Here is a 27972-nt window from a genome sequence, read left to right as displayed (position 1 = left end):
GGTTCAAGCCCTGGTCTGGGAAGATCCCACATGCCGCGGAGCAACTAGGCCCGTGAGCCACAGCTACTGAGCCTGCGCGTCTGGAGCTTGTGCTCTGCAACAAGAAAGGCCACGATAGTGAGAGGCCCGCGCACCGCGATGAAGAGTGGCCCCCGCTTGCCACAACTAGAGAAAGCCCTTGAACAGAAACGAAGACCCAACACAGCCAAAAATAAATAAATAAATAATTAATTAATTAAAAAAAAAACTGGCCACATACCCAAATCCATCTTCATTTCCTCTGTAGCTTTAAAACAAAAAACAAACAAACAAAAAAACATTATGTCTTATCTTAAAGTCCTATGGACACTGCTACATATGGCTGCCTTTACCCTATGACGACCCTTTCTTTTTCAGAGTGTTGCTTATTTGCATTAGAGCTGTTGTCCACTGGCTCTGTAACTAGCTGGTTTATAACTGTAGCCAAGTTATTCAAAGTACCTAGATCCTATACATAGAATGAGAGAAGTGAAACTAGATAATCTGCAAAAATAGTTCTGCTCAAATATTCTGTGGTTCTATGTTTTAATGATTTTGTCAGTGGAAAAGGTTAACTTTTTGCTGATAAAAAAATCCATAACAAATCTTGGGAAGGAGGAAAGGGCTGGATGGGCAGGTGGCATGACCTTGAGAGAGAGGAGAAAAGGAGACAGGGCAGCTCATAGCATCTGGACTGGTGACTCTGGCCCCAAATAAGTTCTTTGGGTCATATCTCCTGTTTTTGCTTTGCTCTGCATTATTTTCCATCTTTATCAGATGGTCATTAAGAGTTCCTCAGCTCAAAAATTCTTAGATTCTCTGTTACTGCATTCTGTTTGACTTCTATGCAAGTTAGATCCCAGAGAGCACATTTGTTAGCAACAGCTTGTTTCTTCTGTCAGTTCTCTGTGCTTTACTTTTTGTGTGCTGCAGTACAGCAGAAATTCCTGGCAAGATCAAAATATTCTATAGGTAGAGTTTTCAGTAGGAAATACCGTAAACACAAAACCAATTTTTTTCAGTCATCGCTAGATGAACAAGTTCAGAATGTGTAGTTCTAGCCCTGCGCTTCTAAAGATACATCAAGGTATTGGTTTTTCCATAGCTCAATGGATACTCTGCCCAATGAGAGGTAGGGGTGTTTTCCAGCCACAAAACCCTTAACAGATGTTTAGCTACAGATTCAGGAAAAAGCCTGCACTGATCCCAGACTACAAGAAAGCCAGAGCTGCAGGTGACTCTTCATCCACTAGATGGAGGTAGAGGAGCACAGAAAAAGATCACCTTGGGTTGTTAATGAGGTTGACCGTGTAGAAGCTAAGGGGGAAGCTTATCTATCATTAGGTAAGATCCACAGGTAAAATTGATGAATTTCATACCTTCGAACACTAGTGGAAAACATTGGCTTGAGGTCTAAGGCTGTTGTAAGACCTTTTGATTTTATGCAAAAATTATATTCCTCCGGCATCCTCAATTAGCAGTCCCAACCCTTGTCTGATTTGGGCATTTTTCAGCTTTTTACAGCTGGATCTACTGATGGGCTTCACTTTCAGCCCCCACCAGCCCCAAGTCCCAAGGAACTCCCATGGCAGGAGGGATAGCTGCTGCCTCTGCGCAGGTACATTTGATCAGCCGAGTTGCAGTCATATAGTGGAGGGACTGCGCTTCCAGCTTCTCAGGGGGGATTAGTTTCTGCCTCTTACCAAGAGTCATATGGTACGGAATTCATCAAACAGGAAAAGGATTTAGATGCTGCTTCAGGCAACAAATGACAATGATACTGGAATATTGACCAAGACTAAATTCAGCTGGTCACCCATAATTGGTAAGACACTTGAGCACTAAGTAGTATCACAACTTCCTTCCTTTCTTCCTTTTTCCCCCCCTTCCTGCTCATTCTCCACCACTTCCTTCCTATTTATGTCTCCCCACCCTTTCTCTCTCCATCTCTCTCTCTCTCTCCATCTGTCTCTCTCTCCATCTCTCTCCACCTCTCCTTCTCTTTCTCTTCTTTTTGCTGTTCAGAACATCCTGAATCTGGAAACTGAAGCTTTGGATTCTCTAACTCTGTTTTTTCTCTGGTTTTACTTTGCCTAAGATTTTACTTAGTCCTGTGTTGAACTCCACCTGGTGATTGAAGCCTTGGTACCCAATCCTCTGTCCTCTCCTGGAGGCTACAGTCTTATGAACACAAACAGCCACCTAAATAAAACTAACACTTGTCCATATGCCTCTGCCCCTAGAATGTATCTCCTAATATGGGCCATTGTCTGGGTCACATCTGAACCTTATAATGAAACATAGGGCCAAATAAATACCCCTGGGAGTGGGAGGGAGGCAGGTAGAGGCTGAGGCATAGCCTCAGGTGGGACTCTGTTTCAAAAACAACAGTATTTTTGGTGCCTTCTATTTTATTTTAAAAATGTGTGCGAAGTTTGCATTAGACTTATATGTATTCACGTTTGTTTTAATATGTTGAAGTGTATTTCATTACTTTGTCATTGTGCAAAATTGCTCCAGGAAGATGCATCCTGTTTATCTTGTGACTTTGAGTCCTTCTGGCCACGTGAATGGTTACGCCTCACATTTGAATTTTTCAGTTAAGCTTAGGCAGGAGCAGTGGTAAAAAGATGGTAAGTTTGGAGTCAGACTGAACTAGGTTTAACCCAGCTCCTCCAGCTTACTCGTTGTGTCCATAGGCACAAGAAGGCCTCTCTCAGCCTCATTTTTTCCCATCCATAAAAAGGAATAATTGTGACCACATATGATTGTTGCAAAGATTAAATGATAGAATGTGCACAGAAGGATAGTATGTATATAAACCACTTAGTATGGAAGCAGCTACAGAGTAAGCACGCTAATAAGCATCATCATTGTTAGGAATAAGCCATTTGTATACTACACTGAACCATCCACGTGTTCTCATTTGCTGCATGTAAACTTAGTCTGGTCTTTTCAATGGTGCCAAGTTAAATATGGCTTTCTATAATGCAAAGGCAACCTAGAACATATCAGAGTTGCTTTAGTGTTGTTGCTTGTGGTTTGTGCCTCTCTGAGTAAGGCAACCTATATCAATAAAACATCGTCATTTTGGAGAAATGGAGTGGAAGTGGGGTGAGGACAGGGCTTATATTTTACTCCCATAGCTTAACTTCTTGGCTCGAGAGTGATCGGGAGACTTGGCATTTGACAGCTAGTTGATGCCATAAGCTTTTTAGGAACCTGGGCAAGACATCATTACAAGGAAGACAGAAGAAGAGTATTTGGCTCTGGCTACAGAACTCAGTTTTTAAGTTTGGTTTCTGACCTCCTACAATGACTATATTCCCTTTATCACCCTTTACTTCCACACAAAGCAGAGTTGGAAGCCAAATAGGGTTCAGGGACCAGCTAATTTTTCATGTTAGCTTCATTGATTTTGGAAGAGGATCTGAGAAATGGTCATCTTAAATGATCTCTTGAATGAAACTTATTAATATAGGGGAAGTAGGGAAATGTGTTTGGGCTGCAACCTGGGTCCAGTCTGCGCTGCGATGAGTAGAGAGATACTGCCTACATCAAACACGAGTATCATCTAGGCGCCTACTGAGTTTAAGGCATTGCCTTAGATTCTCTGAGGTATAAAGAAATGGAACACCCTGGCCTGGTAGTTAAGTACTTTACATGTGAGTGGGAGAAGCAGCATTTACTCATAGGCAGCACTATATTTAACACAATCATTAATGTAAACTCCATATGCACAAGGAATCTCTTAATCAATTAATTCAACACACATAAAATATATACAGCATCTGAAGCACGGGGTGTGGATTTGATTGAACAAGATATGGCTCTTCTACTTAATGATCTCATATTCTAGTTGGAGGCAGACACATACAGAGGACTGTGATGGAACCTGTAAGAGAAGGTGCTAGCTCTGAAGGAGTCAGGGGAGGCCCTAATCTGAGTGCCTGGATGGAGTCGTCTTTGGAAGGCATGCAGTTGTTGCAAGCAGAATGGATTGGAATCGTTCTGGTGCTGCTGATGACTGGACCTGGAAATAGAAAGGAAAAGATGGCTGATAAAGCCGTTTTAAACTTTAGAATCTAAAGGAAGGCTTGCAGGTCTCTGTGACTTACTGGGTAAAGAATCTGGGGAGAAGGAGCAGTTCATGATGATTCCAAGGCATAGCACTGGGTACCCAGCAGAATGGTGGTGTATCATGACCACGAAAGGAGAACAGAAGAGTGCCCACTTAATTTTGACTTTGAGAGTAAGATACATTTAGAGTTTACAGGTTAACTCTGAGGTGTAATTCCTAAGTATATATTAAGGAATATATTAGTAGCCAAGGCTGTTGGAGATTTATTAATAGGTCTTTACTCTCAATATCCATTGATAATGTCTAGCATGTTTAAATTTGTAAAATTAAAGTATACTTGGGAAAGGTGATCAGAATACATTAGAAAGCAAGTTAGATTGTATTAAAGATATTTCGCAATGCGTACTAACAGATATAAATCAAGGAGATGTGGAAATGCTAATTGAGTGAACTAAGAAAAGTTAAAAATAATTAAAGTTCCCCAGAAGTCCTTTGTGATAGAAATCATTTATTTTCCCAAATTTTCTTGACCTTAGTTCTTAAAAGTCTCTCAAATTATCCTTGCCTTCAATCATATTTCTATGATATAGTTCAGGTTTTCTTTCTTCATCTTCTAGGCTAATAGGAGACTGCTAACTTTCCTCTTTGCTTTCAGTCTCAATACCCCGGTCCATTTTCCTCACTGTCACCAGAGTGATCATTCTAAAGGACACATAACCATATCGCACCATTTGTTTAAACTCATTCACGGTCTCTTTCTTCTACAGCATTTTATCACTCTCTTAAAGTCTAATAGCTGCACTTTCACAGCTGACTTGGGGCATATATAGTTGTACACACGTTGATCTCCCCACACTGAGTTGTGTACTTGTTGAGGCCAGGGATAGTGTCTTATTCACTTTTGTATTTTCTGAGTCTAGCACCATATCTTTCTCATACTAGGTTGTCAATAAATATAGATTTGTTATGGACTTAATTGCGTTCCCACAAAATTCATATGCTGAAGACCTAACCTCTAATATGACTGTATCTGGAGGCAGGACATTTAAGGAGGTAATTAAGGGAGTCATATGGGTGGGGCCCTAATACAATGTGACTAGTATCCTTATAAGAACAGAAAGAAATACAGAACTCTCTCTCTCTCCATGTACTCACAGATAGAAAAGGCCATGTGAGGACATTGAGAAGCTGTTGTCTGCAAGTGGAGGAGTCTCACAAGAAACCAACCCTGTTGGCAGCTTGACTGTGGACTTCCAGACTCCAGAACTGTGAGAAAATACATTTCTGTGGTTTAAGCCCCCAGTCCCCCAGTCTGTGGCATACTGTTAAGGCAGCCTGAGCTGACCAGTACAGGGTTGAACTGGGGAGACATGGTGCATTTTCTGTAGCACCCACTGCCATGAAAGGTCACTATCAATCCCTCTAGGGTAATTGCTGCTGCAGATCATCTCCAACTTTGTGTGACAAAAACAGAGCAGCAGGAAAGTGAATCTTTGGCTGTGGACTAGAGACTGATATTAACAACTTTTTCCCCAACAAGCAGCCAAGAGAACATTCAGGTATTTTTAAACAAATGTACTCTATAAGGAGAGCATTTTAAAATTTCTCCTGCAATCCTACTTTTCCTACACGAACTGCTGGGATGTGATGATGACCCAAGGGAAGGTGATGTTAGAGGAAAGAGCAAAAGAAGGATTGCTGGGAGTCTGAGAATATGTCTATATGTGTCAGGACCCACAGGGTTTTATAGGCTCACGAATCAAGCCTGTGGCATCCTGATTTTGATTTAAGATTATACACTGGGGAGAAAATTTTGTTTTGAACTTTACTTAAACCTTGCTGAGCAAAGAGATCCTTTAGCTATGCACTGTGAGTTTCCCTACACAGCAGCACAGGACACTTGGGGGATGGATGTTTCACATAATTTACTGTGTGCTTCGACTGGACACACGTCACTGCTCTCTGCACAGCACAACAGTATTTAGAAAGGTGCTGCTGGCAATCTGGACTTCCATTTTCTGTTTGGTTGCTGCTCCATATTTATTCTGGGAATTAAGATAGAAAGAAAATCAGAGAATTATGATGAAAAATAATAAAGATAAGCTGACTCACAGACAGTGAATCCTCAAACCAAAAGTTAGTGGGAAGTTTCAAAGCTAAGTCTTACTTTCACAACTGCTGTAAGTTTTTAACTTCTGCTGTGTATTTTCTCATCTAATTTATTTCACCACCTTGGTCAAATTGTGCATGTGTGTTTGTGATGGAGCTCTCCTCTATAATGATGTTGGTGAGGTAACGCTATTATGAGAATAATTCTTATTTAGATTTGCATTGTGTATAATTTTCAGAGTGCTTTCCCATCTTCTATTTGATTTGATTTATACATTGGCTACATCAGGTTTCAAGTTAATGCCAGGTCAGGAATTGTTTTAAATCATTCACCTTCTACTGTTACACAGCCTGGCACTTTCCACATTTATTCACCAATGATTCATTCAATGGTTATGGTAGGATTTAGAGAAATAAAAGTTCTGGGCATTTTTCTGATAGAAGACCAAACATATTCCAAAGATATGTTTTTATAAACATCTGACCTGAAGGGAACTCAGATAATTAAGAAAGCACATGCTTAATACTGGTTCTTTTGTTTCATGATTTTATCTGTTTAATTTTGCTTTAAATTTTGTCTTTGGTTGAGTTTAATCTCTCTTAGAACAACTGAATGTTATCCAAAAGACTCAGGTAACACAAGTGTGTTTGATCTCTTGTCAACTAGAAATTCTCAGAAAATTAAGACCTATATAATTATTTCATGTGATGTATAATTGGGAAATATGGACAAAAACAAAAATAAGCATACTAGCAAACAGAATCCAACAACACATTAAAAGGATCATACACCATGATCAAGTGGGATTTATCCCAGGGATGCAAGGATTCTTCAAATATATGCAAATCAATCAATGTGATGCACCATATTAACAAATTGAAGAATAAAAACCATATGATCATCTCAATAGATGCAGAAAAAGCTTTGGACAAAATTCAACACCCATTTATGATAAAAACTCTCCAGAAAGTGGGCATAGAGAGAACCTACCTCAACATAATAAAGGCCATATACGACAAACTCACAGTAAACATCATTCTCAATGGTGAAAAACTGAAAGCATTTCCTCTAGCATCAGAAACAAGACAAGGATGTCCACTCTCACCACTATTATTCAACATAGTTTTGGAAGTCCTAGCCACGGCAATCAGAGAAGAAAAAGAAATAAAAGGAATCCAAATTGGAAAAGAAGTAAAACCGTCACTGTTTGCAGAGGACATGATACTATACACAGAGAATCCTAAAGATGTCACCAGAAAACTACTAAAGCTAATCAATGAATTCGGTAAAGTTGCAGGATACAAAATTAATGCACAGAAATCTCTTGCATTCCTATACACTAATGAAGAAAAATCTGAAAGAGAAATTAAGGAAACACTCCCATTTACAATTGCAACAAAAGGCATAACATACCTAGGAATAAACCTACCTAAAGAGACAAAAACCTGTATGCAGAAAATTATAAGACACTGATGAAAGAAATTAAAGTTGATACCAACAGATGGAGAGATATACCATGTTCTTGGATTGGAAGAATCAACATTGTGAAAATGACTATACTAACCAAAGCAATCTACAGATTCAGTACAATCCCTATCAAACTACCAATAGCATTTTTCACAGAACTAGAACCAAAAATTTCACAATTTGTATGGAAACACAAAAGACCGCGAATAGCCAAAGCAATCTTGAGGGAAAAAAATTGAGCTGGAGGAATCAGACTCCCTGACTTCAGACTATACTATAAAGCTACAGTAATCAAGACAATATGGTACTGGCACAAAAACAGAAACACAGATCAATGGAACAAGATAGCCCATAGATAAACCCACGCACTTATGGTCAACTAATCTATGACAAAGGAAGCAAGGATATACAATGGAGGAAAGACAGTCTCTTCAATAAGTGGTTCTGGGAAAACTGGACAGCTACATGTAAAAGAATGAAATTAGAACACTCCCTAACACCATACACAAAAATAAACTCAAAATGGATTAGAGACCTAAATGTAAGACCAGACACTATAAAACTCTTAGAGGAAAACATAGGAAGAACACTCTTTGACATAAATCACAGCAAGATCTTTTTTGATCCACCTCCTAGAATAATGGAAATAAAAACAAAAATAAACAAATGGGACCTAATGAAACTTCAAAGATTTTACACAGCAAAGGAAACTATAAACAAGACGAAAAGACAACCCTCAGAATGGGAGAAAATATTTGCCAACGAATCAATGGATGAAGGATTAATCTCCAAAATATATAAACAGCTCATGCAGCTCAATATTAAAAAAACAAACAACCCAATCCAAAAATGGACAGAAGACCTAAATAGACATTTCTCCAAAGAAGACATACAGATGGCCAAGAAGCACATGAGAAGCTGCTCAACATCACTAATTATTAGAGAAATGCAAATCAAAACTACAATGAGGTATCACCTCACAATAGTTAGAATGAGCATCATCAGAAAATCTAGAAACAACAAATGCTGGAGAGGGTGTGGAGAAAAGGGAACCCTCTTGTACTGTTGGTGAGAATGCAAATTGATACAGCCACTATGGAGAACAGTATGGAGGTTCCTTAAAAAACTAAAAATAGAATTACCATATGACCCAGCAATCCCACTACTGGGCATATACCCAGAGAAAACCATAATTCAAAAAGACACATGCACCCCAGTGTTCATTGCAGCACTATTTACAATAGCCAAGTCATGGAAGCAACCTAAATGCCCATCGACAGACGAATGGATAAAGAAGTTGTGGTACATATATACAATGGAATATTACTCAGCCATAAAAAGGAACGAAATTGGGTTATTTGTTGAGACGTGGATGGATCTAGAGACTGTCATATGGAGTGAAGTAAGTCAGAAAGAGAAAAACAAATATCATATATTAACGCATGTATGTGGAACCTAGAAAAATGGTACAGATGAACCGGTTTGCAGGGCAGAAATTGAGACACAGATGTAGAGAACAAACGTATGGACACCAAGAGGGGAAAGCAGCGGGGGGGGGGGGGGGGTGGTGGTGGTGTGCTGAATTGGGCGATTGGAATTGACATGTATACACTGATATGTATAAAATTGATGACTAATAAGAACCTGCTGTATAAAAAAATAAATAAAATAAAATTCAAAAAGAAAACAACAAAAATAAGCCTTAAATACTTTTTGTGGTTCACTGAATTGCAATGAATGATCATGATGCAATCACTTTCTTTATGTAATTCCATCTTAGTTTACTGCTATTTGGTTGAAATTTCACCTAAATTGAAAACTGTTCTGTTAGATAGGATTTTACAGAGGACACTGTCATCATAACTTAGCTCATCCTTGAAAGTGCAAAGTAATTTATTTTTCCATAATTTTACATATTATCTACAAGAGGAAAAGTATGGGAAAAATAGAAAAGTATACTATGAATTAGTTTACTATTGACTGTTAAAATAATATTTTATATTCTAAAGCTTGTGACTGGTACTGAAACTAGGAAGTAAAACAACCATGTTGGTTTATTTTTTCAGCCATTAAATATATTTTGTTGCCCAGGATTTGGTTTAAAGGTAGTGGGAAAAAAAAAAACTCATGAGTTAATTAAATTCTATAAATCAATTAAAAATGTGATAATATAGTTAATAGGAACATGTCTATGGTGGTATAGCAATTTATGAGCTCTTCTGTAATCTGTACTTCCTGTCTCCATTAAGAATGCCTACATGTATTACAAAAATATTTGAAGAGAGGAGGGAAAAAAGTGTCATTGTTTTTACTGCCGTTTGACCTTCCTGCTCAATTACACCTCAAGTTCAATGAGACCATGAAAGAAGCTAAAAATAGTTTGGGTAGGAGGCATCGTTAAAGGTGTGTGGATCGCAAACCAAAACAAAGGAAAAGGGTAAGATTGCTTCTACCAGGCGGTGGCCACCAGGTGGCAGTACACCGCAAGGAATCGGGGGGAAGATGGCTCTTTTGGACCCTGGCTGCCAGAAATCTAGCTGAACACTGTCTGCTCTAAGCCAGAGACAGGGATGAAGATCTGAAAGTGTTCAAATATGTCAAATCTGGCAGAAAACCTTGGAAAGACAGCCTCTTGCCAGCTGCAAATGGTTGATTGCTGAGATTGAATCTTGCATGATTTTGCATGGAACATTGATTAGATTGCAGATCTCCTGAAGGCAGGGCTGCCCTCCTCAGAACGCAGCTGCAGCCCAGCATGTGCTTGTGGCACAATGTGGGGCTCTTTGGGGGCCTCAACTTCCTTTCTTCTTAATCCGTACTCTCTCCTGAGGTGATGTCATTGACTCTGCAGGTTTCAATCTCACCTACACCCCTGATGGTGACCCCAGATTTAACTGCTGCCCACTCAAACACCTCCCTTTTACTATGTTTCACAGACATTGTTGATTCCACTGGTTCCTAACTTATCTTTAATGCCTGGTTCTTTGCAACCCAATCCTTTTACAGTGTTTGCCAGTTTACCACTTAACCAATCCCTAAACCCAGAAATCTGGGGTCATTTTAAAACTCTTCTCTCTTCCTCACTCTTTATATCCATTCAGTGTTAGGGCCTGTTGATTTTCTCTACCTCCAAGTGCTTCACTACTCTGCCCACTTTTACTGTGCCTCCATCCCAGCCCATGATCCTATGCAGAACTTCTGAAATAATCCCTGTTAATCCATTTTTGCTCCCTTCCTCTCTGTTCTCTGCAGCCAGAGTGACCTCTATGTTTGCTCTTCCCCTCACCTCTGCCACTCTGTGCTCCATCTCTAGGAGCCAGTCACACTGACTCTCCTACAACTTTTTCTTTGTTCTTTCCAACTTCAAAGCCTTGGGCCATGGCGTTACCCCTGTTTGGAATGCTATTCCTCTCCTCTTTCTCTAAGTAGCATCTTATTTTTCAAACCTCGCCTCAATCATCACTTGTTCAGGAGGCTTTTCCTAACCCAGAAGACTAGGTAAGGCCTTCCTGTTAGATTGTTTGCTGCTTCCCCTGTGTTGTCTGTCACAGTTGTAATCGCTCATTCACTGTTTTCTGCTAGACTATCAGTGCTGTGAGGAAAGAGACCACAATTGTCTTATCCATCACTGTATCTTCTATGCCTAGCACAGTGCTGGGATAGAGATGTCATTTGATGTATATTCTATGACCTCATGGATAGAAATATTTGGGAGAATTAATGAGTTAACAGACATAATTCTTTTTTAATGGTGGCCATTTTGGTAGAGTATTTTGAGTGTGTAGGGATGGTGTGGGCATGCTTCAAGAGTCTACTGTAAAGGGAGGATGTGGGGCATGGTTAGAAAACTCAAACTATATTTCTCCTGGAGTGATCTTCCTACAGTGGTCAGGGAAGTCTCACTAGTTCCTAATCCTGGGGTTGGGGAGTGGAAAGGAAAGAAAGAGAGTCTTGAAAGTGAATGTGTGGTTGGCTCACAATTTTACCTTACTGGGCTTACGTCGCTTGTGTTAAGAATAGTAATACGATAAAGAAAGGCCCTTTGCCTCTTTTCCTGCAAGAATTTAGGGGAGGAACATACTTTATTTGGACAATCTGGAGGAGCACCTTCTAACAGAACTGTCTGTGATAGTGGAAATAGTTTATATCTGTATATCTACTATGGTAGCCACTACTCATATGTGACTTCCGAACACTTGAAATGTAGTAAATGCAAATTAGAAACTGAATTTTTATTCTGTTTAATTTAAATGAATTTATATTTAAATGTAAACAACTAATTTATATTTAAAATTTTTTTAAAGATTTTTTTTGGGATGTGGACCATTTTTAAAGTCTTTATTGAATTTGTTACAATATTGCTTCTGTTTTATGTTTCGGTTTTTTTGGCCATGAGGCATGTGGGATCTTACCTCCCCCACCAGGGATCGAATCCACATCCCCTGCATTGGAAGGCGAAGTCTTAACCACTGGACCACCAGGGAAGTCCCTATATTTAAATTTAAATATGGCTAATGATGGCTGTGCTGTGCTGCATTAGGTAGGTCGAGAGCACGTGGGTCGTGCTGAGATGAAGATGGCTGAGTGCATCGAATGTTTCACAGTGGAGCGCCCTGCATTACAAAGAAGCTGAGTTATCGATTTGACATGCCTTTATTTATACTGATGCTCCCTTTCTAATAAGCATGTAAAATCATCCCTTTCTGAAGAAAAAGTAAGTTGCGGATGCTTTCTCAATAGGAAAATGTAAGGGGCTATTTTATGATCCTGGCTTCCTCTCATTCTTAGGTTGTGCTACCGTCATCTCATAGTTCAGTGTAATGGCTGTCATTTCCCATCAGATAAAAAGAGATGCCTCAAAACTATTCCAGAAGTCACTTTCAGAGAGCACTTGCTTGGGATATCGTCCTGCCTCCTAGGATACCAAATAGTGAGTCTTTGGAACAAAGCAGCAGCTATTCTCCTTCTAGGATCTCAGGGTGTCTTGTTAATGTTGATAAAAAACCCCTTGATGCTTTTATGGCATGTTTCATGACATCAAAGCACTTTACAAAATTGAATTCACGTTTGTAACACTTGTTCAAATTCACTCAGTTGGTTAGAACAGTACTTGCTTAATCCTTCTCACGCAGAGAGTACATGAAAAGTACATAACCTTTTCTTATGTGTGCGTAGTACACACAAGAAATTCAAGCCTGTGTTTATGTGGTACACCAGAGTAAACAGACAGGCTGCACATGACTGGCGGTGGCTGGCCCAGTGACTTTGAAGAATCCAGGCTCTGCCCACCTCTGATGAGAGCTGAGGAAGCTGCTGACTCAACAGAACTGTCAGGCATTTGTTGCACTGGGATTGGGAAGCTCTGTTGACTTGGTGTTCGTGAGGTCTAGGACAATGCTTCCTAAAATTGAATGTGCATGTGAGACACCTGGACATCACATTGAAATGCAGATTCTGATTCAGTAGTTCTGCAACTGGGCCTGAGATCCTGCGCTGCTAACAAGCTCCCAAGAGATGCTAATACCGCTGGTCCACTGACTGCACTTTGAGTTGTTAGGTGCTAGGGCACAAATTTGATTTACACTTTGGTTAGTTTTGCATTGAAAAGTCTTCCTCCATCACTACAAAACTTATTCTTATGTTCTGCCAATTGTGATATTACCCTATCACCTCAGGTAAGAGCTCATAAAAAACATTGATTGAAGCTCTTTTCTGGGGCTAGAAAAATAGCTCAATACAGACTGACGGGTAGTTGGTGGTCATGTGTTTACAGTTTCAGTTGGAAAACTGTACACAGGTTAGAGTAGCATGCTCAGAAGCAGGCAAACACAGGATTCATTAATATTCATTAATATTTCTAAGTCAATTCACTTTTAAGCCTAAATAAATTATTTTTTAAAGAGAGGAAAAGGCCACCTCTGATGATCAAGGTGCAGCAACTGTGGGACTAACTCTGGAGCAGGAATTAGGAGACCTGCATTCTGGATCTAATTCTCCTGTGACTAGCTAACTTACCATAGGGAAGGCATTACATTTCTTTGAACCTCAAATTTCATCTTCCAAACATGATCCATGCTGACTGTGGAAGAGCAAACTCTTTTACTTTTCTTCTTAATACAGGTATTTGTAATGTCGTGCAAGTGTGTGAAGAGCTGCCAGCTACTTAATAGCAGCCAGCTGGGCTATAATCAGAGGAGAGTGAATACTTTGTAGAAAAAAGAATCGGATTTAAAAATCACAGTAACACTAGGTTTGTGCTTCAGGGTTTTGTAGATTCACTTACTTAAATTCCAATCTGTTAATTCCATGAGTGTAAGGACAGTTGGCCTAGTCCCATGTACAAAGTGGGTACTTTACAAATTCTTGGTAATAGTGATAATGATGGTAGAGTGTATTCTGTGACTGTAGCCTAGAGCTGGGCACATAGTAGGTGTACAATGAACAGTAGTCAACAGAAAGAATGGATCAGATGAATGGTGGCTGTGGAGCCCCCGCAGATTCCCCTTCTCTTTCAGAGCTGAGCTCCATCAGCAGGGAAGTTGCTTCATCTCCCCCTGCGATCTTACAACATTCTTACAGCGACGTGTTCATCCCCCGGGCTTTCTCTTCTTCTCCACCTCTCAGCACTTGTAAATTTACTAAAATGCTCCCTTGAGTTTTACGTGCTGGTGAGAAAGGTCTGTGTCCTTACAATCACATTCACGTGACACATGAGCCTGGGTTACTCCGGAATGTCAGGCTTTTCTTCAGCTCTCAGTAGGATCAGTAAAATTATGACCTAAAACCATAACTTTCCAGTTAATAGTAATCTCTTTATTGCTTATACAATAAAACAAACCAGAGAAAATCAAGGTCCAGCCATGCATTTGCACAGATAACTGTGAACATTTGAGTCAGTGCACACTTGTGGACATTTAAACAAAGAGAAGTAGGAACAGAGATGATCAATGAGTCATAAGTGTGAGCTGTCCAGAGGCTCTATAATCTCAGATTTAAAAATACATTTTAGGTAGTTCTGAAGAGAAATTTCACTCTCTAGTTTTCTCTCTCTTCCTATCCTCCTCCCCTTAAATAAGAGAATACGATTATTTTGGTAACTGATATAACTAAATTAATTAAAACATTTTTTTGTTTTAGCAGCTAAAATAATGCTACATTTCTCCTATTCTATTTGTTTCCACATTGATGAAACCTTGTTACAGTTGACTTTAGGATGCTCTAGATTGGAAGTAGTTGCTAGATTCTCTGACAAACTTCTCAGATAATACAAAGCCAATTAATCCTAGCCTGATTAGCTTTTGACAGAAGTTTTCTTTCAAAGATAACACAGCTTAAATTTATACAGCTCCTTCCCTTAAGGACTTCAGACTGATCCTCCCTTTTCTTACTAAATAATTTAGTTGCATTATCATTTCTTAAAACCTCCTTCACCTGCCTTTCCTAGCTCAGTTTACAGCTATGTGTCAACTAGGGCAACTGCATCAGAAACTCTGGAGCTGGGCTGGTTGTGTGTTTTAACAAGAACCACAGGGAATTCTGATACCTGCTGCGCTCTGACGTTTGAGAAGCATGGTTTGCACCATCACTACCCACTAGATTGCCTAAGCAGAAACGTGGAAGGAATTCTTTCTAATTCCTTTCCCTTATGTCCCACATTAAATTCATTTGCTCAAATCTCAAACATAGCTCTCAAAAATCCCTTGTTTCCATCTATTTCCACATTCACTGCCTTAAGTCAAATCTTCCTAATTTTTCTCCTGGTCCGTAGCAGTGACCTTCAATCAGGCACCTCTGCTTCCTTTCTCATCCTTCCTGTCCAATCTCCATACCGCGACAAGAGTAACTGTGAAACATGTGGGGTGATGCCCCTCATGGCAAGTCCCTTAGGGCACCATGGGTCCATGCTTGTGGGCATAAAAATCCCTTTTCCACTGACTCTTCCGAACCTTGCCACTCTCCTTTTGATATCCCCTCAGTCCTTCCCTTCACTCGTATCCCAGGTTCTAATCACTATGGGCCATTTCAGATTTCTCAAACACAATGAGTTCTTTTATTTGTCGTGCATTTTCATGTTGTTCTTTCTGCCTCACTTTTTAAAAAAATCGACTTGACATACTCCTAATGACTCTTCAAGATCCATTTCACAGGTCACCTTCTTCCTGGGACTTTATATCACTCCCTCCCTTTCCATCTTTCTCAGCATAATTAATTCCTTCTTATCTGTATTCCCAAGGGACCACGTACATGGTTCTATTATAGCACTTATCATGGAATTTATGAACGTATGTGTCTGCTGTCTTCAAGAGTTTAAAACCTCTGAGAGTAAGGATCAGTTTTATTCATCTTTGCATATCCTGTTCTTGGCACTTAATAAAATACTCTATAGTTGTGTGTTGAATTGGATGTGTCAAACCTTGTCTTTTTTTTTCCCCTTTAAAATGTGAGGCAGAAACAGCCACAACTGTATTATAGAAGGGAAAGTTCTTGCCCCAGAGCCACAAGCAGGCCAGGCAGTGGCCTCAGGAGGAGCAGCTTGTGGGCTGTAGGCGGTGCTGAAAAACTGACTTTGGTGCTGAGGCAAGTAGCAGCTCTATCCCCTCCCCTGAGGTTATCTGTGTTGTCTCCCTCCCCATTTGCCTATGAGCTCCTTGAGGGCAAGGATCATGTCTCTTTTATCTTTGTCTCCCCATATCCTAGTAGCAATAGCTTTCCATTGTTGCTGTAAAAAATAACCACAAGCTTACTGGCTTAAAACAACACAAATTTATTACCTTATAGTTCTGGAGATCTGAAGCCTGAAATTCAACTAACTAGGCTACAGTTAGGTGTTGGCAGGGCTGAATTCCTTTTTGGATGCTCAAGGGAAGACTCTCCATTCTTTTCTTTTCCAGATTCCAGAGGCTGCCCACATTCCTTAGCTTGTGGTTTCCTTCCATCTTTTTTTTTTTTTTTTTTTTTTTTATTTTCTGTTGCGTTGGGTCCTCCTTGCTGCGCGCAAGGCTTTCTCTGGTTGCGGCGAGCAGGGGCTACTCTACGTTGCGGTGCGTGGACTTCTCATTGCAGTGGCTTCTCTTGTTGCAAAGCACAGGCTCTAGGCACTCAGACTTCAGTAGTTGTGGCATGCGGGCTCAGTAGTTGTGGCTCGCGGGCTCTAGAGTGCAGGCTCAGTAGTTGTGGTGCACGGGCTTAGTTGCCCCGCGGCATGTGGGATCTTCCTGGACCAGGGATCGAAACTGTGTCCCCTGCATTGGCAGGTGGATTCTTTTTTTTTTTTTTTTTAAATAATTAATCACATTACTTTTATTATATTCTAGTTTTGATTAATACGAGAACGATGAGTATCAGGTGCTTTTATTTATTTATTAAATTTATTTATTTATTTATTTTTGGCTGTGTTGGGTTTTCGTTTCTGTGCGAGGGCTTTCTCTAGTTGTGGCAAGCGGGGGCCACTCTTCATCATGGTGCGCGGGCCTCTCACTATCGCGGCCTCTCTTGTTGTGGAGCACAGGCTCCAGACGCGCAGGCTCAGTAATTGTGGCTCACGGGCCTAGTTGCTCTGCGGCATGTGGGATCTTCCCAGACCAGGGCTCGAACCCGTGTCCCCTGCATTAGCAGACAGATTCTCAACCACTGCGCCACCAGGGAAGCCCAGCAGGTGGATTCTTAACCACTGCGCCACCAGGGAAGTCCCTCCTTCCATCTTGAAAGCCAGCAGTGGCTGGTTTAGTCTTTCTCACGTGGCATCACTCTGACACTCTCTCTTCTGCCTCCCTTTTCCATTTATAAGAAGCTTTGTGATTATATTGGATCTACCCAGATAATTCAGGATAATCTTTCCATCTCCAGGTCAGCTGATTCACAAACTTAATTCCATCTGCAACCTAAATTCCCCTTTGTCATATGACCAAACATATTCATAGGCTCTGAAAATAAGGACCTGGACATCTTTTTGGTGTGTGTATGTGTATGTGTGTGGCATTACTCTGCTAATCACACTAGCATAGTGTCTGGCTCATATTAGGAGATAAATACAATTTGCAGAATGAATGGACAGGATCTCTTGTGAGCGTGGCTGGTTTGAAGTCTCAGGGCTATCAGAACAACTGTGAAAGCAGTGGTGATTGGGAGGTGGTGAGGGAGAAATTCCCTGGTAAGAGTGGAGTGCTTCAGCTATAGGGCCTGATGGTTGGTTTTGCTGTTGGGTGACCCCCAGCAAATCCCACCTCCTGGAGTTCACAGGTTTGTGTAATACTCTACCCTTGACTGTGGGGAGGACCCACGATTGCTTCTAAGCAATAAAATATGGCAAAGATGATGAGGTATCACTCTTGTGATTAGGTTATTTATATGGCAAGGTGGTAGGCTGTCATTCCCATGATTATCTTACATTATATTACTTTGTTCTCAGCAGACTGGAGCTGGAAACTCTTCTTGTGAGCTTGATGAAGTAAATAGACATGCTGGAGAAGTCCATATTGCAGGTGGCCTCTAGAAATGGCAGGTAGCCTCCAGGACCTGACGGTGACCTCCAGCCAATAGCTAGCAAAAAGCCAGGGTCCTTGGTAATACAGCCAAAAGGAAATAAATGCTGTCAACAACTTGAATTAATTTGGAAGCAGATTCTTCCTCAGTTGAGCTTTCAGATGGGAATGCAGCCCAGCCAACACCCTAATTTCAGTCTGTAAAACCCTAAGCTGAGGACCCAATTAAGTTGCATCCAGACTCCTGAGCTACAGAAAACTTGAAATAATATAGGTGTGTGGTTTTAAGCTGCTAAGTTTGTTTTAATTTGTAAATAGCAATAGAAAACTCCTGCAGGCAGTTTGGGAATCATGTGAGAGATGGAGATGGAGCTGTTCTGCCCATGCTTGCTGGGAAAAAGAGTTCCTGACTGTAGGATTACCTCTACTTTACAGCTGAAAAAAATGAGCAAGAGCAAGTTGTAACTCATTACTCTTTATCCAGTGGTCAGTGAGAAATACAGGAAGAGAGTGTCTTATTCTGACTTATGCTGGGCTTCCTCCCAGCCCTTCTGGAGGCCATAGGTTGACATTGAAATTCATAGCAGGGGACTTTGCTTCATGTATTCTCACAACAGGGCTCTGAAAGAAGGCTTCTTGAGGGCTTCTTGTGCTTTTGTTTTCTTTCAGACAGAATCACAGAGAGGTACCACTTGTCTAAAATCATAGTACTGATTCAGGGTAATATCTGGGCATGAATGAATAACACTTATTAAGCTTATCAGTTAAGTTCTTAAAAGCTGGACTTACTGAATATAATATTTAACATCCCTGTCCTGTAGCTATAAAGATCAGTCAAAACTGAGCTTGGATTTTTAAAAAAAAACTTATTTGAAGAGGCTATTTTAAATTCATCAATAATATTTAAATGACAGATTTTTGTACATGTAAGTGACTTTAATATCTCTTATCTACTAGCCACTTTCCTCATCTCATAGATGGGATTATTGAGTGCGAAAAGATTAAGTGAATTGTCCCATGTGATCACACAGCTAATTCTCACTAAAATCCAGTTTCTAAGCTCAGGGTTTCATATTGTTTCCACATATAAACTCTAGAATCAGAATTTATGGAAGATGGTAACAGTCTTATAGCTAAGTCCATACTTCTGCTTTAAACAGAACCAAATATACCCGAAGCATCCCAGACATGTAATGATCTCTCTTTACAAAGAATTCCAAAGGAGGTGATATGATTCTTTGGTGCCTCAGCTTTAATTTCAAGTGATACCTGCTGACATCTTGAGTAATAATTATCTCTATCTTTCTTGGTTAAGTATTGGTTACGGTCAGAAGTGTGGTGCCAGTTTTCACAGGCCTGTGGACTTTTGTTTTGGACTGAGGGACAAAGGACAAGGGGCTTGGGGTCACATCATCTTTGCCCTGGGTTGGGACACCAGGTAGGGATTTGGAGCAGAGGTAAAATTGGCACTTGTGGGTTGAGCATCAAGGCAGGTTTGACGTGGGCTTCCTCTATGACAGCATGAAGAATGTAAGTGTAGTGCATGGATTAAGAGCTGCTAGGTTGCTTGATGCTGACTCAGAAAAGTATGTTTAGCTCCTTCCAGAGCTAAACAAGGAATAATAGAATGTTAGAGCTGGAAGGCACTTTGGAGTTTACCTTGTTCAACCTGACATTTTTCATTAATGGACTGAGATGACTTGCCCAAGAACATATAGCTAATTAGTTCAGGCTTAGAACTTGAAGCTCCTAAGTGTCATAACTATTATTTGTTTATTTGTTTTTGTTTATTTTGTACCTTTACTACTTCTATGTTTTATATCTACCCCACTCAGTTATTGACGCAACACACACACACACATACATGCACACATGCATGCATCTTTGCTTCCCTACAAAATTACTGGAGTTGATGGTGGTGCTGATAGCCAAGGTCCAAGTATACAAAAATGCTTTGAATGCTTCTTACAGAGGGAGTGTGATAAAATAGAAAGGTCACTGAATTTGGAGTTAGAAGATCAGGACTTGCCTTCAAGTTCTCACAAACTCATAAATATAGGGGAATCACCTTTTCTGAGCCTTGGTGTCCTCATCTGTAAAGTGCAGATAGAGTTAAAGGTGAGAACAGTGGATGAATGGCTTGGGAGCCACTCAGGGTGAGGCTGGGACAGTGGGGTCCAGTGATTATGTTGCTAGGAGTTTGGCTACCTTGAGAGCTGCCTGTGAAAGTGCTTTGTATACTCCAGTGCTCCACAAATGTATTAATGTTACTCCCATGTACTGGGCACTATGGTGATATCAGGACAAATATTGCCCGAGATATAGTCCTTGCCTCCAATAAGGTTATACTAAAGTTATAACCTTGGAGTATAAGAGAGCAGAATATGCTGAATGGCCAATGAACAGTGAGGACAAGTACTTGGAAGTGAGATGACTATGAAATGCAGCAACTGGGGGAGACTAAGAGGAGTTACAATTTGGACGGGGTCATGAAGGAAATGTAGCAGACAGGAGGGGACCATCTTAGCAGGTGGAACACATTGAGCCAACACATGGAAAAGCTCAAGGAGTGGTGAATATACAGAAGACGAAATGTGTAGAAAAATATTTACAAGATTAGGATTAAGTCATGGTGGATATTTACATCTAAGCCTCCTATTTTATTATGCAGGCAATAGGGAGCCGCAGGTGACTTTGGAGCAGGATTACCTTGTCCAAAGTGCTGGTTTAGGAATGTCCCTTTTGCAAGGGTGTAGGTTGGTTAAATGTAGGAGTACAGAGAGAGCTGCTTATTCTTTTCTCTTCCTCAGCACGTCAGGGGCATTTGTGCTGCTGATCTTTGATAATGACTTAGAAAAAGGTTGATATTATACCAGCCTCCATTTGGAAATGATTTCTGAAATGCCTCTACCTCCCACCCCTGCATAGGCCTGTGAGCCCTGCTCCTTACCAAACTGTACAAAACTATAAGGCTGATTGCCTTGTCTTAGTTTGGGGCCAAATGACTTTAATGACTAGCAATCATATCACAGATGACCGACAACAAAAAGGTATTTTTTTTCCTTCAAAGTACAAGGAGAATCTTGAAACCTCATAATAGAAAAGCGACCTATTGACGTCACTGAACCTATTCCTAACAGAGTAGAATTTTTTACTCCTCTGCATGTTTATTGTGTTTTATATGCTCTCTGTCTGAGCAATGGCTATTTTACCACTTCTGGTGGAAGATTTTTTAATAGGTTAATTGTTTCACTTACTGCCATTGACATTTTTCTGATTTTCAACCAGAATATTCACATAATAAAATACTTGGTAATATTCCTGGTTTCTATTATGTAAGAAACATTATTTGAATGAATATGGAAGTAATGTTTTCATATTAGGTACTTAAAATCTGTAATCTTAAAATCCATAATCAATGAGAATACATTGTTTATATCTTGAAATTTTTTCTTTCAAAAGCAGACTAGTCACCAATCCAGGATCAAATTGGGAGAAAAAGAATTAGTGTGCTTCCAATCACCTAAGTGACGAACGAATATGAACATAATGGAGAAAGAGACGAATAATTTAGTGGGATTTTATTTTTATTCAAGTCAAAAAATAGGGAAAGACAGAGTGCTTCACTTTCTGTATAATTAAAGAGGATTTTGAGTTGGAGAACATTGCTCTGTGATTCATACAATACCCTTCCTCCCCCTTAGAAATCATCAAGGTCTTTGGCTTAGACTTAAGTAATGAGACCTTCACAAAGACAGGGAACTTTAAATCAGAAAAAAATTCTTGAAATACATTCAAACTCATATAGACTTCTCTTTATTTTATATTACTTTTCATCAGATTGACCATTCTTTCTAGTCCTTTCTTATTCATCAATCTATAAGCCTAAGTGTGTATGTGTTAGTTGTCTCATCTGAAAAGTGAGGATGAAGCTACCAATACTCCTTTCAATGATGTTAGGAAAAGACGGTTACGTGATAATGAAGCTCTTACAGTTTCAAAGTGCTCTACATATTATTAATAACAGAAATTAATTCACATTCCTCTATTTCTGATGAAATGCTTTGCCAACTGGAGAACACTTCTAAATGTTAAGAAATGAAGCCTCAGAGAGGAGAGGTTATTATTAATTATTATTATTACTAGTTATTGTTCTTTTCTGATGTTTGTGTAACATTGGACAAGTCACGGAACTTCTCTCACCCTGCTGTATACCTGTACCTCTCATGAGGAGGTGTGCAGGTATAAACCCCTAATTCTGGTGTACTTATCTCCACAAATCCCAAATACCTGCCTCACAACATTCCTTTACCAATGAAATATGAAGTAGAACAGATTAAAAGATAGCTTTATTGTACTACTTGTGCCATGAGTTGGCATCTCAGATGAGCACCCCATACCCATATCCATACCCATCTCAGATCTAGAAAGTAGAGCAGTAATGTTGTGTCTCCACATGCTTGCACAGTTTTGCTGACCTTGGCCTTGAGACTGGGGCTCCAATAGCATCATAAGCTATTCAAGACATTCGTGCTCCTTAGGCATTCGTGCTCCTTAGGCAAGATTCAAGACATTCGTGATTCAAGACATTCGTGCTCCTTAGGCAACTCTTGTGTGGCTCTCTGTGGCCTTGGCTCTGACATCAAGCAGCAGGGTATGGTGGTAGCAGCAGGGGAGTGAAGATTTTGAGCACTCCAGATCTGCTGAAAGAATAAACACACAGTTTGGGGAATTTTCTATCATAAGCCTCACATTTACCACAAAGTTGTTGTGAAGAGCCAAAGAAAAACTACAGGTCAAAAGACTTTTAGACTATTAATGCTATGGGGAGGTAACATTGATTGAGGATCTAATTTCAACAGCAACCTTCTGATTTTCCTTTTTTTATTTATTTGATTTTCAGTGAAGCAGAAGCAACCTTTTTAACTCAGTGAATGTTGATACCAACCTTCCTTGCTTCCTTAGCACTGCAGAAGATGACTTTGATATCCTCATATAGATAATTCCAGGTTAGACCAGGGAGAAGCTCAGGGCAATATTTGGCAATGAAGAAAATTATAAAATGTACCAGAACTATAACCCACCATAATGGAAATTAAAGAAGAATCTTGGATTCTAGGGAGAAATGGTAAAATACTCATTTTACCAAAATGAAAATTCAACCTTGGGTTATCCCAGTTTGGAAAGCCTTTTCTGAGCTTCATAATCCTTTTGTTTCACTTCTTAGCAATAAAGAGAGAAATCAATTTTCTGTAAACAGTTTCTGAGGAGCAAGAGGAAGCATGAATATAATTTCAAAGTTGTTTTTTCTTTGGTGGGGGATGGGAACTTTTTAGAGACATTCTGAGAGAATCAAGCGGCTTGGAAAGAACTATTCTCAGGTTACACTTTGGAGAGCAGAGACAGAAGCTGAGAAGGTAGCCCCATCATATAAACCCTGGGGACCAAATGGATTGAGAATAAACTAGAAGGACTATTTTTTTTACAAGTCAGAAATTTATTTTCTTATAAGTGTTGGATTAAACCAGAGGACCATAATCCTTAAATACAACATTTTAAACTTCAAAACAAAGCAAAACCCAAACCATACTCGAAGATATTATTTTCTGTGATGGTCCAAGAAAGTGATGTACTATATTTAAAAGTTTTTACTGGTGTATTTAGTTCAGATTTTTCAATTGCTCTGTAGCCTCTGGCTCCTAAGAACATATTGACAAATCTTCTTTTTAACCTATACTAGTAACTGTGCTAGCTTGCCTGTCATGTGTCTCATATAAGTAAGGCAGTGCAGGTGGCTGGAATGTTAGAGCTGGCTGTCGCTTATCTTAAGACTGGTGTTGAAGAGTTGGGTATGGAGACTTATGAAACCCTTTGTAAAGACTGAAACATTAACAAGAAAGACTTGGCACTTGTCGCCATCAACTGGTCACAGACATGCTCTTTTAGCATCTCCTTTGATCCACTGATCATGTACCAAAACATTTTTTTTCCTGACCCAAGCCAATACCTCAAATTCCACATCATGTAAGAGGAGGAGTTAAGACTATGAGTTCCCCAAAGCTTTCTCCAATATTTATTTTCCTTATTGAGGTCTCTTTTATCTAAAAAATTTACAGACAATCATACAGGTAGAAAGCAAGCAAAGCCAAAAGTGAGATAAGTGATAGATTTTATAAGCGATTAGCACAGAACCTTCCTTCCCACTCATTCAAACTCAAGTTGTCTTTCAAGGCTGTCCTATTCAACATTTTCTGGGCAGCCTTTCCAAGACCACTCAAGAAGCCCCTGAACTTTTCCTTCTCTGAATTCTTATCTTATTAATAATCTACCCCACACTAATAGGACCAGTTTGAGTCATGTACTTCCTAATCTGTCATAGATGTATATTGTGTAGTTGTATATCTCAACTTGAAGTTATAAACTCTGAGGCAAGGACATCTTATGTTTCTCTTCTCTACAAGCACATTGTAGGCACATAATACATGCGCTTGGATGCTGATAAGGGCTGCAGACACAGAGAAGGTCCTTAGAGACAAGTATTCACTAAGTGATGGGGGCACTGAGTATAAATTAAATATCATAGCACCATGAAAATGAAGGAAACATTTCTCAGATTCTAACAGAATCCCTGTCCTTTCAGTTTTATTCCTGAACTATATTTCCTCTTGCTGTTAAGTAGCATATTATTGGGCTAGACATGATTCTCCCATTTAAAAGCAACTGTTCTGAATCAAGGAAAACAAAAATAAATTCTGAGAAGGGAATGAGCAATAGTAACAGGCTCAACATCCTTTTGTTAGGGGTTTAAAGCCTAAAATCATCCTATTATCTGCTATTCTGAGCTTTGCAAAAGTTGTTAGAGGTCGATAGGAATTAGTTCCAATTAAAGAACTTTAGAACTTTCCTTCTTATATCACCCACTGTTTTGGATTAAAAGAAGATGATGATGATAACATGGTCCCGATAGTCTAAGTGCAGTTTCTTCCCATTTTTGCTAAGAAATTGTAGAAAAGGTCATTTCGGATTTAAAAAATTAAGAGCTTCATTGTCAGAAAGTATTACTAATGCATATAATTACTCTTTTAGATTATCAAGAAGGTGTAAAGACAGACATTTTATTTTAATACTCGCTATTCAATTGCATTAGTGACATTTGCTAATAACCAAAGGAAGTTACCTACTGTGGTGGTGAGTTTCAAGTTGTAAAGTTTAGCATTTTGACGTGCGATGCCAGCACTGTGTATAATGCACATAAAGAAAGCAAGAATCAATAAACATGTCAATTTAAAAATGTTAAAAACCTGAAATATTCCCCGTTAACTCCATTAGGAAAGACAAAATGTAATGGACAGTAGCAGTTATTTCTTGACAGACTGCCCAATAGCTTCTGTGGCAGAACTGCCACAATTCACATTTAAAAAGTTAGGAGAGGCCTGGCAGATTGAGGTTGGCAGGTAAACTAATTATGCAAAGTGATAAACTTGGCTGGGTTAATTGCTGAAGCTTCATTATCTTTCAGAGCTATGTTTCCTTACCTGGTGCATTGATTAAAAATAAAATTTTCAGTGTTTTTCCAGCCTTTAGAGAACTACCTGGTATGAATAAGAAAATATTGGGTAGTTAATTATTCAGTCTTTGATATTTTTCAGTTATTCCTCAAACATCCTTCCTGGATGGTGAGATGAAAGCTCGGTGTCTCACTACCAGATGTTAGGTTTATTTGTGCATACCATTAAAACACTTTGTGGCCAGTTTATTTTGTTATTTGGAGAAAGAAGAAAGATGACTCACTTCAGAAGTTTCCGTCTACTCCAGTATGGGGCTTTGGCTCAAAGACAGTGGTCTCAAGCCTACTACTGAGATGAATTATTTATTGTTCAGAGTGGGATTTTACGAATATACATTGAAAAAGTTGCTTTATTTTTCTGATCATGAAAGTAACAAATGCTCATTATAGAAAACTTGAGTTGAGAAGGAAAACTAAATTACTGAAAATCTCTTCATATGAAGAAAACTATTGACACAGAGGCTTTTGTATATACAATTGTCCATCAGTTTGTTCAGTTTTGGACATTTTTTTTCAGCTTAACATTATAACCTAAGAAAGTCCCATGTTAATTCAAATTATTAATGAATTTGTGAGTTCTGTTGAGTGGGTGTTCCATAACTTACTTAGCCATTATCATATTGTTGAATATTTTAATTTTTCATTTGAAAAAATTTTCACTTTTCAAATAAAAAGTTTACAATTTTGGAGTACTTTTCTATGGTTGATTTGCTAATGTAGAGTTTTTAGTCAAAGGGTATGATAATATAATGAGATGACAAAAGGGAAGTTTTGGCTGAGGTAACAAGGTCCAAGAAATAATATATTCCATAGGAGATATTACACAAGATGCCAAATGTTTAAGGAGATTATTAAAAGCCATTTATATTTGTCTTAATTCTCTTATAACATCAAGAGTATGAAAGGGTCATGACTTGAATATTAGAGGGAATTTTGGGTGCAAGTTCTTTGTTGTAAATCTCCCTTCTCCTCCTCCAAAGAAATGAATGGGGTGTGCCTGCACCTCGCCTCATCTCAGATAACTTAATAACGCCCCTATGGGTTTGAATGACATGTTGGACCAGTTTCTGACTCACACCTGAGAAATCTAAGAGGTGAGTGACTGTCTGGCTAAATGCTGTGACGAGGGCACAAAGGAGAAATTGTCAAAATGGGAAAATTTGAACCTCCAAAGTTTGTCCAGGAAAGGATATATGAAAGTTTCTCAGGAGCCATATGTTGGCAAGTTCCATGAGAGAAAGCCAGCATAGCTGCATCTTCAGTCTATCCATCGAATGCTATTTGACGTTGCAGCAGATTTTTGGAGGCTGAAAACGTAAGTGACAAGCCTGAAAAAAGATACATTTCCTAGTGTTGAGGATACTGCGGGTCTCTGAACACCTATGAAAGACAAAGGAGAAAGAGGGAAAACAGGTATGGTGGCATAAGAAGCAAACATTTAAAAATTTGGATGTGTTGAGTTTGAGGTAGCTGTGAGACATCCAGATGGAAGTGCCTGGCAGGTAGTGGGGTGCGCAGGATGGAGCTCAGAGAGGCTTTGGCTAGAAATGTGGATATTGGTTCAATCACATATAGAAGAATGTTGGAGACCTGAGACAGTCTAAAGAGAGTATAGAGTGAGGTGAAAAGAAGGTCAAAGGTAGAATCCTGGCTTATATCATCCTGGAAGAAGATGAAAAACTAGCAAAAGAGGCTGAGAAAGGAAAAAGTGTTAGATCCAAGGAGATCCAGGACTGGGCATTGTCATCAAATCCAGAGTAGGAAAGAATTCCAAATGGGGCATGGTCAGTAAGGAGGCCAAGTAAGTTGGATTTTAAGATTAAATTGTTTTGGGCAAGTAGTGGGACATTGGTGATTGTATCCAGCTTATCCTCAGTATAATGATGAGGGCAGAGGCCCAACTGCAATGGGTTGAATAGTGAATGGGTGGAGAAAGGGTGTCTGAGTGAAGACCATCCTTTCTAGCATCTTGATTGTGAGAGGAAGGGGAGCTATATTCTAGTGAGCGAAAAGTTTAAGAGATCAAGGGAAAGACTTGAGCACATGTATAGGTCATGGGGAAGGTGTGAGTGGAGTGCAGAAACAAAATATAGGGGAGAGAAGAATTAATGGGTTTAGACCCCAGAGAAGACAAGGGGAGATTAGATTAAGAGTCTCCTGGCTCTCTCTGTTGGAAACTCTTAAACAATTTAAGGTACATAAAGCAAGGAATGCTATGCAACCCTACAAAAGAATGATGTCATTCTTT

The 27972-nt window shown here is 39.5% G+C and overlaps 1 long non-coding RNA gene across 2 annotated transcripts in view; it reads left to right on the top strand.

The window, feature by feature from the left end:
* The window catches only part of LOC132365465 (uncharacterized), a 167962-nt gene that overhangs the window by 2783 nt on the left and 137207 nt on the right, over positions 1–27972 (top strand). For both annotated transcript variants that reach the window (XR_009503103.1, XR_009503104.1), the window contains exon 2: positions 5257–5367. This is a non-coding gene — a long non-coding RNA (uncharacterized LOC132365465). The remainder of the gene's footprint in view (positions 1–5256; positions 5368–27972) is intronic.

Source organism: Balaenoptera ricei, chromosome 4, assembly GCF_028023285.1.
Source record: "Balaenoptera ricei isolate mBalRic1 chromosome 4, mBalRic1.hap2, whole genome shotgun sequence".
NCBI classification, from domain to species: Eukaryota; Metazoa; Chordata; class Mammalia; order Artiodactyla; family Balaenopteridae; genus Balaenoptera; species Balaenoptera ricei.
Note: the sequence above shows the minus strand (reverse complement) of the source record. Positions and strands in the feature narration are given on the sequence as shown.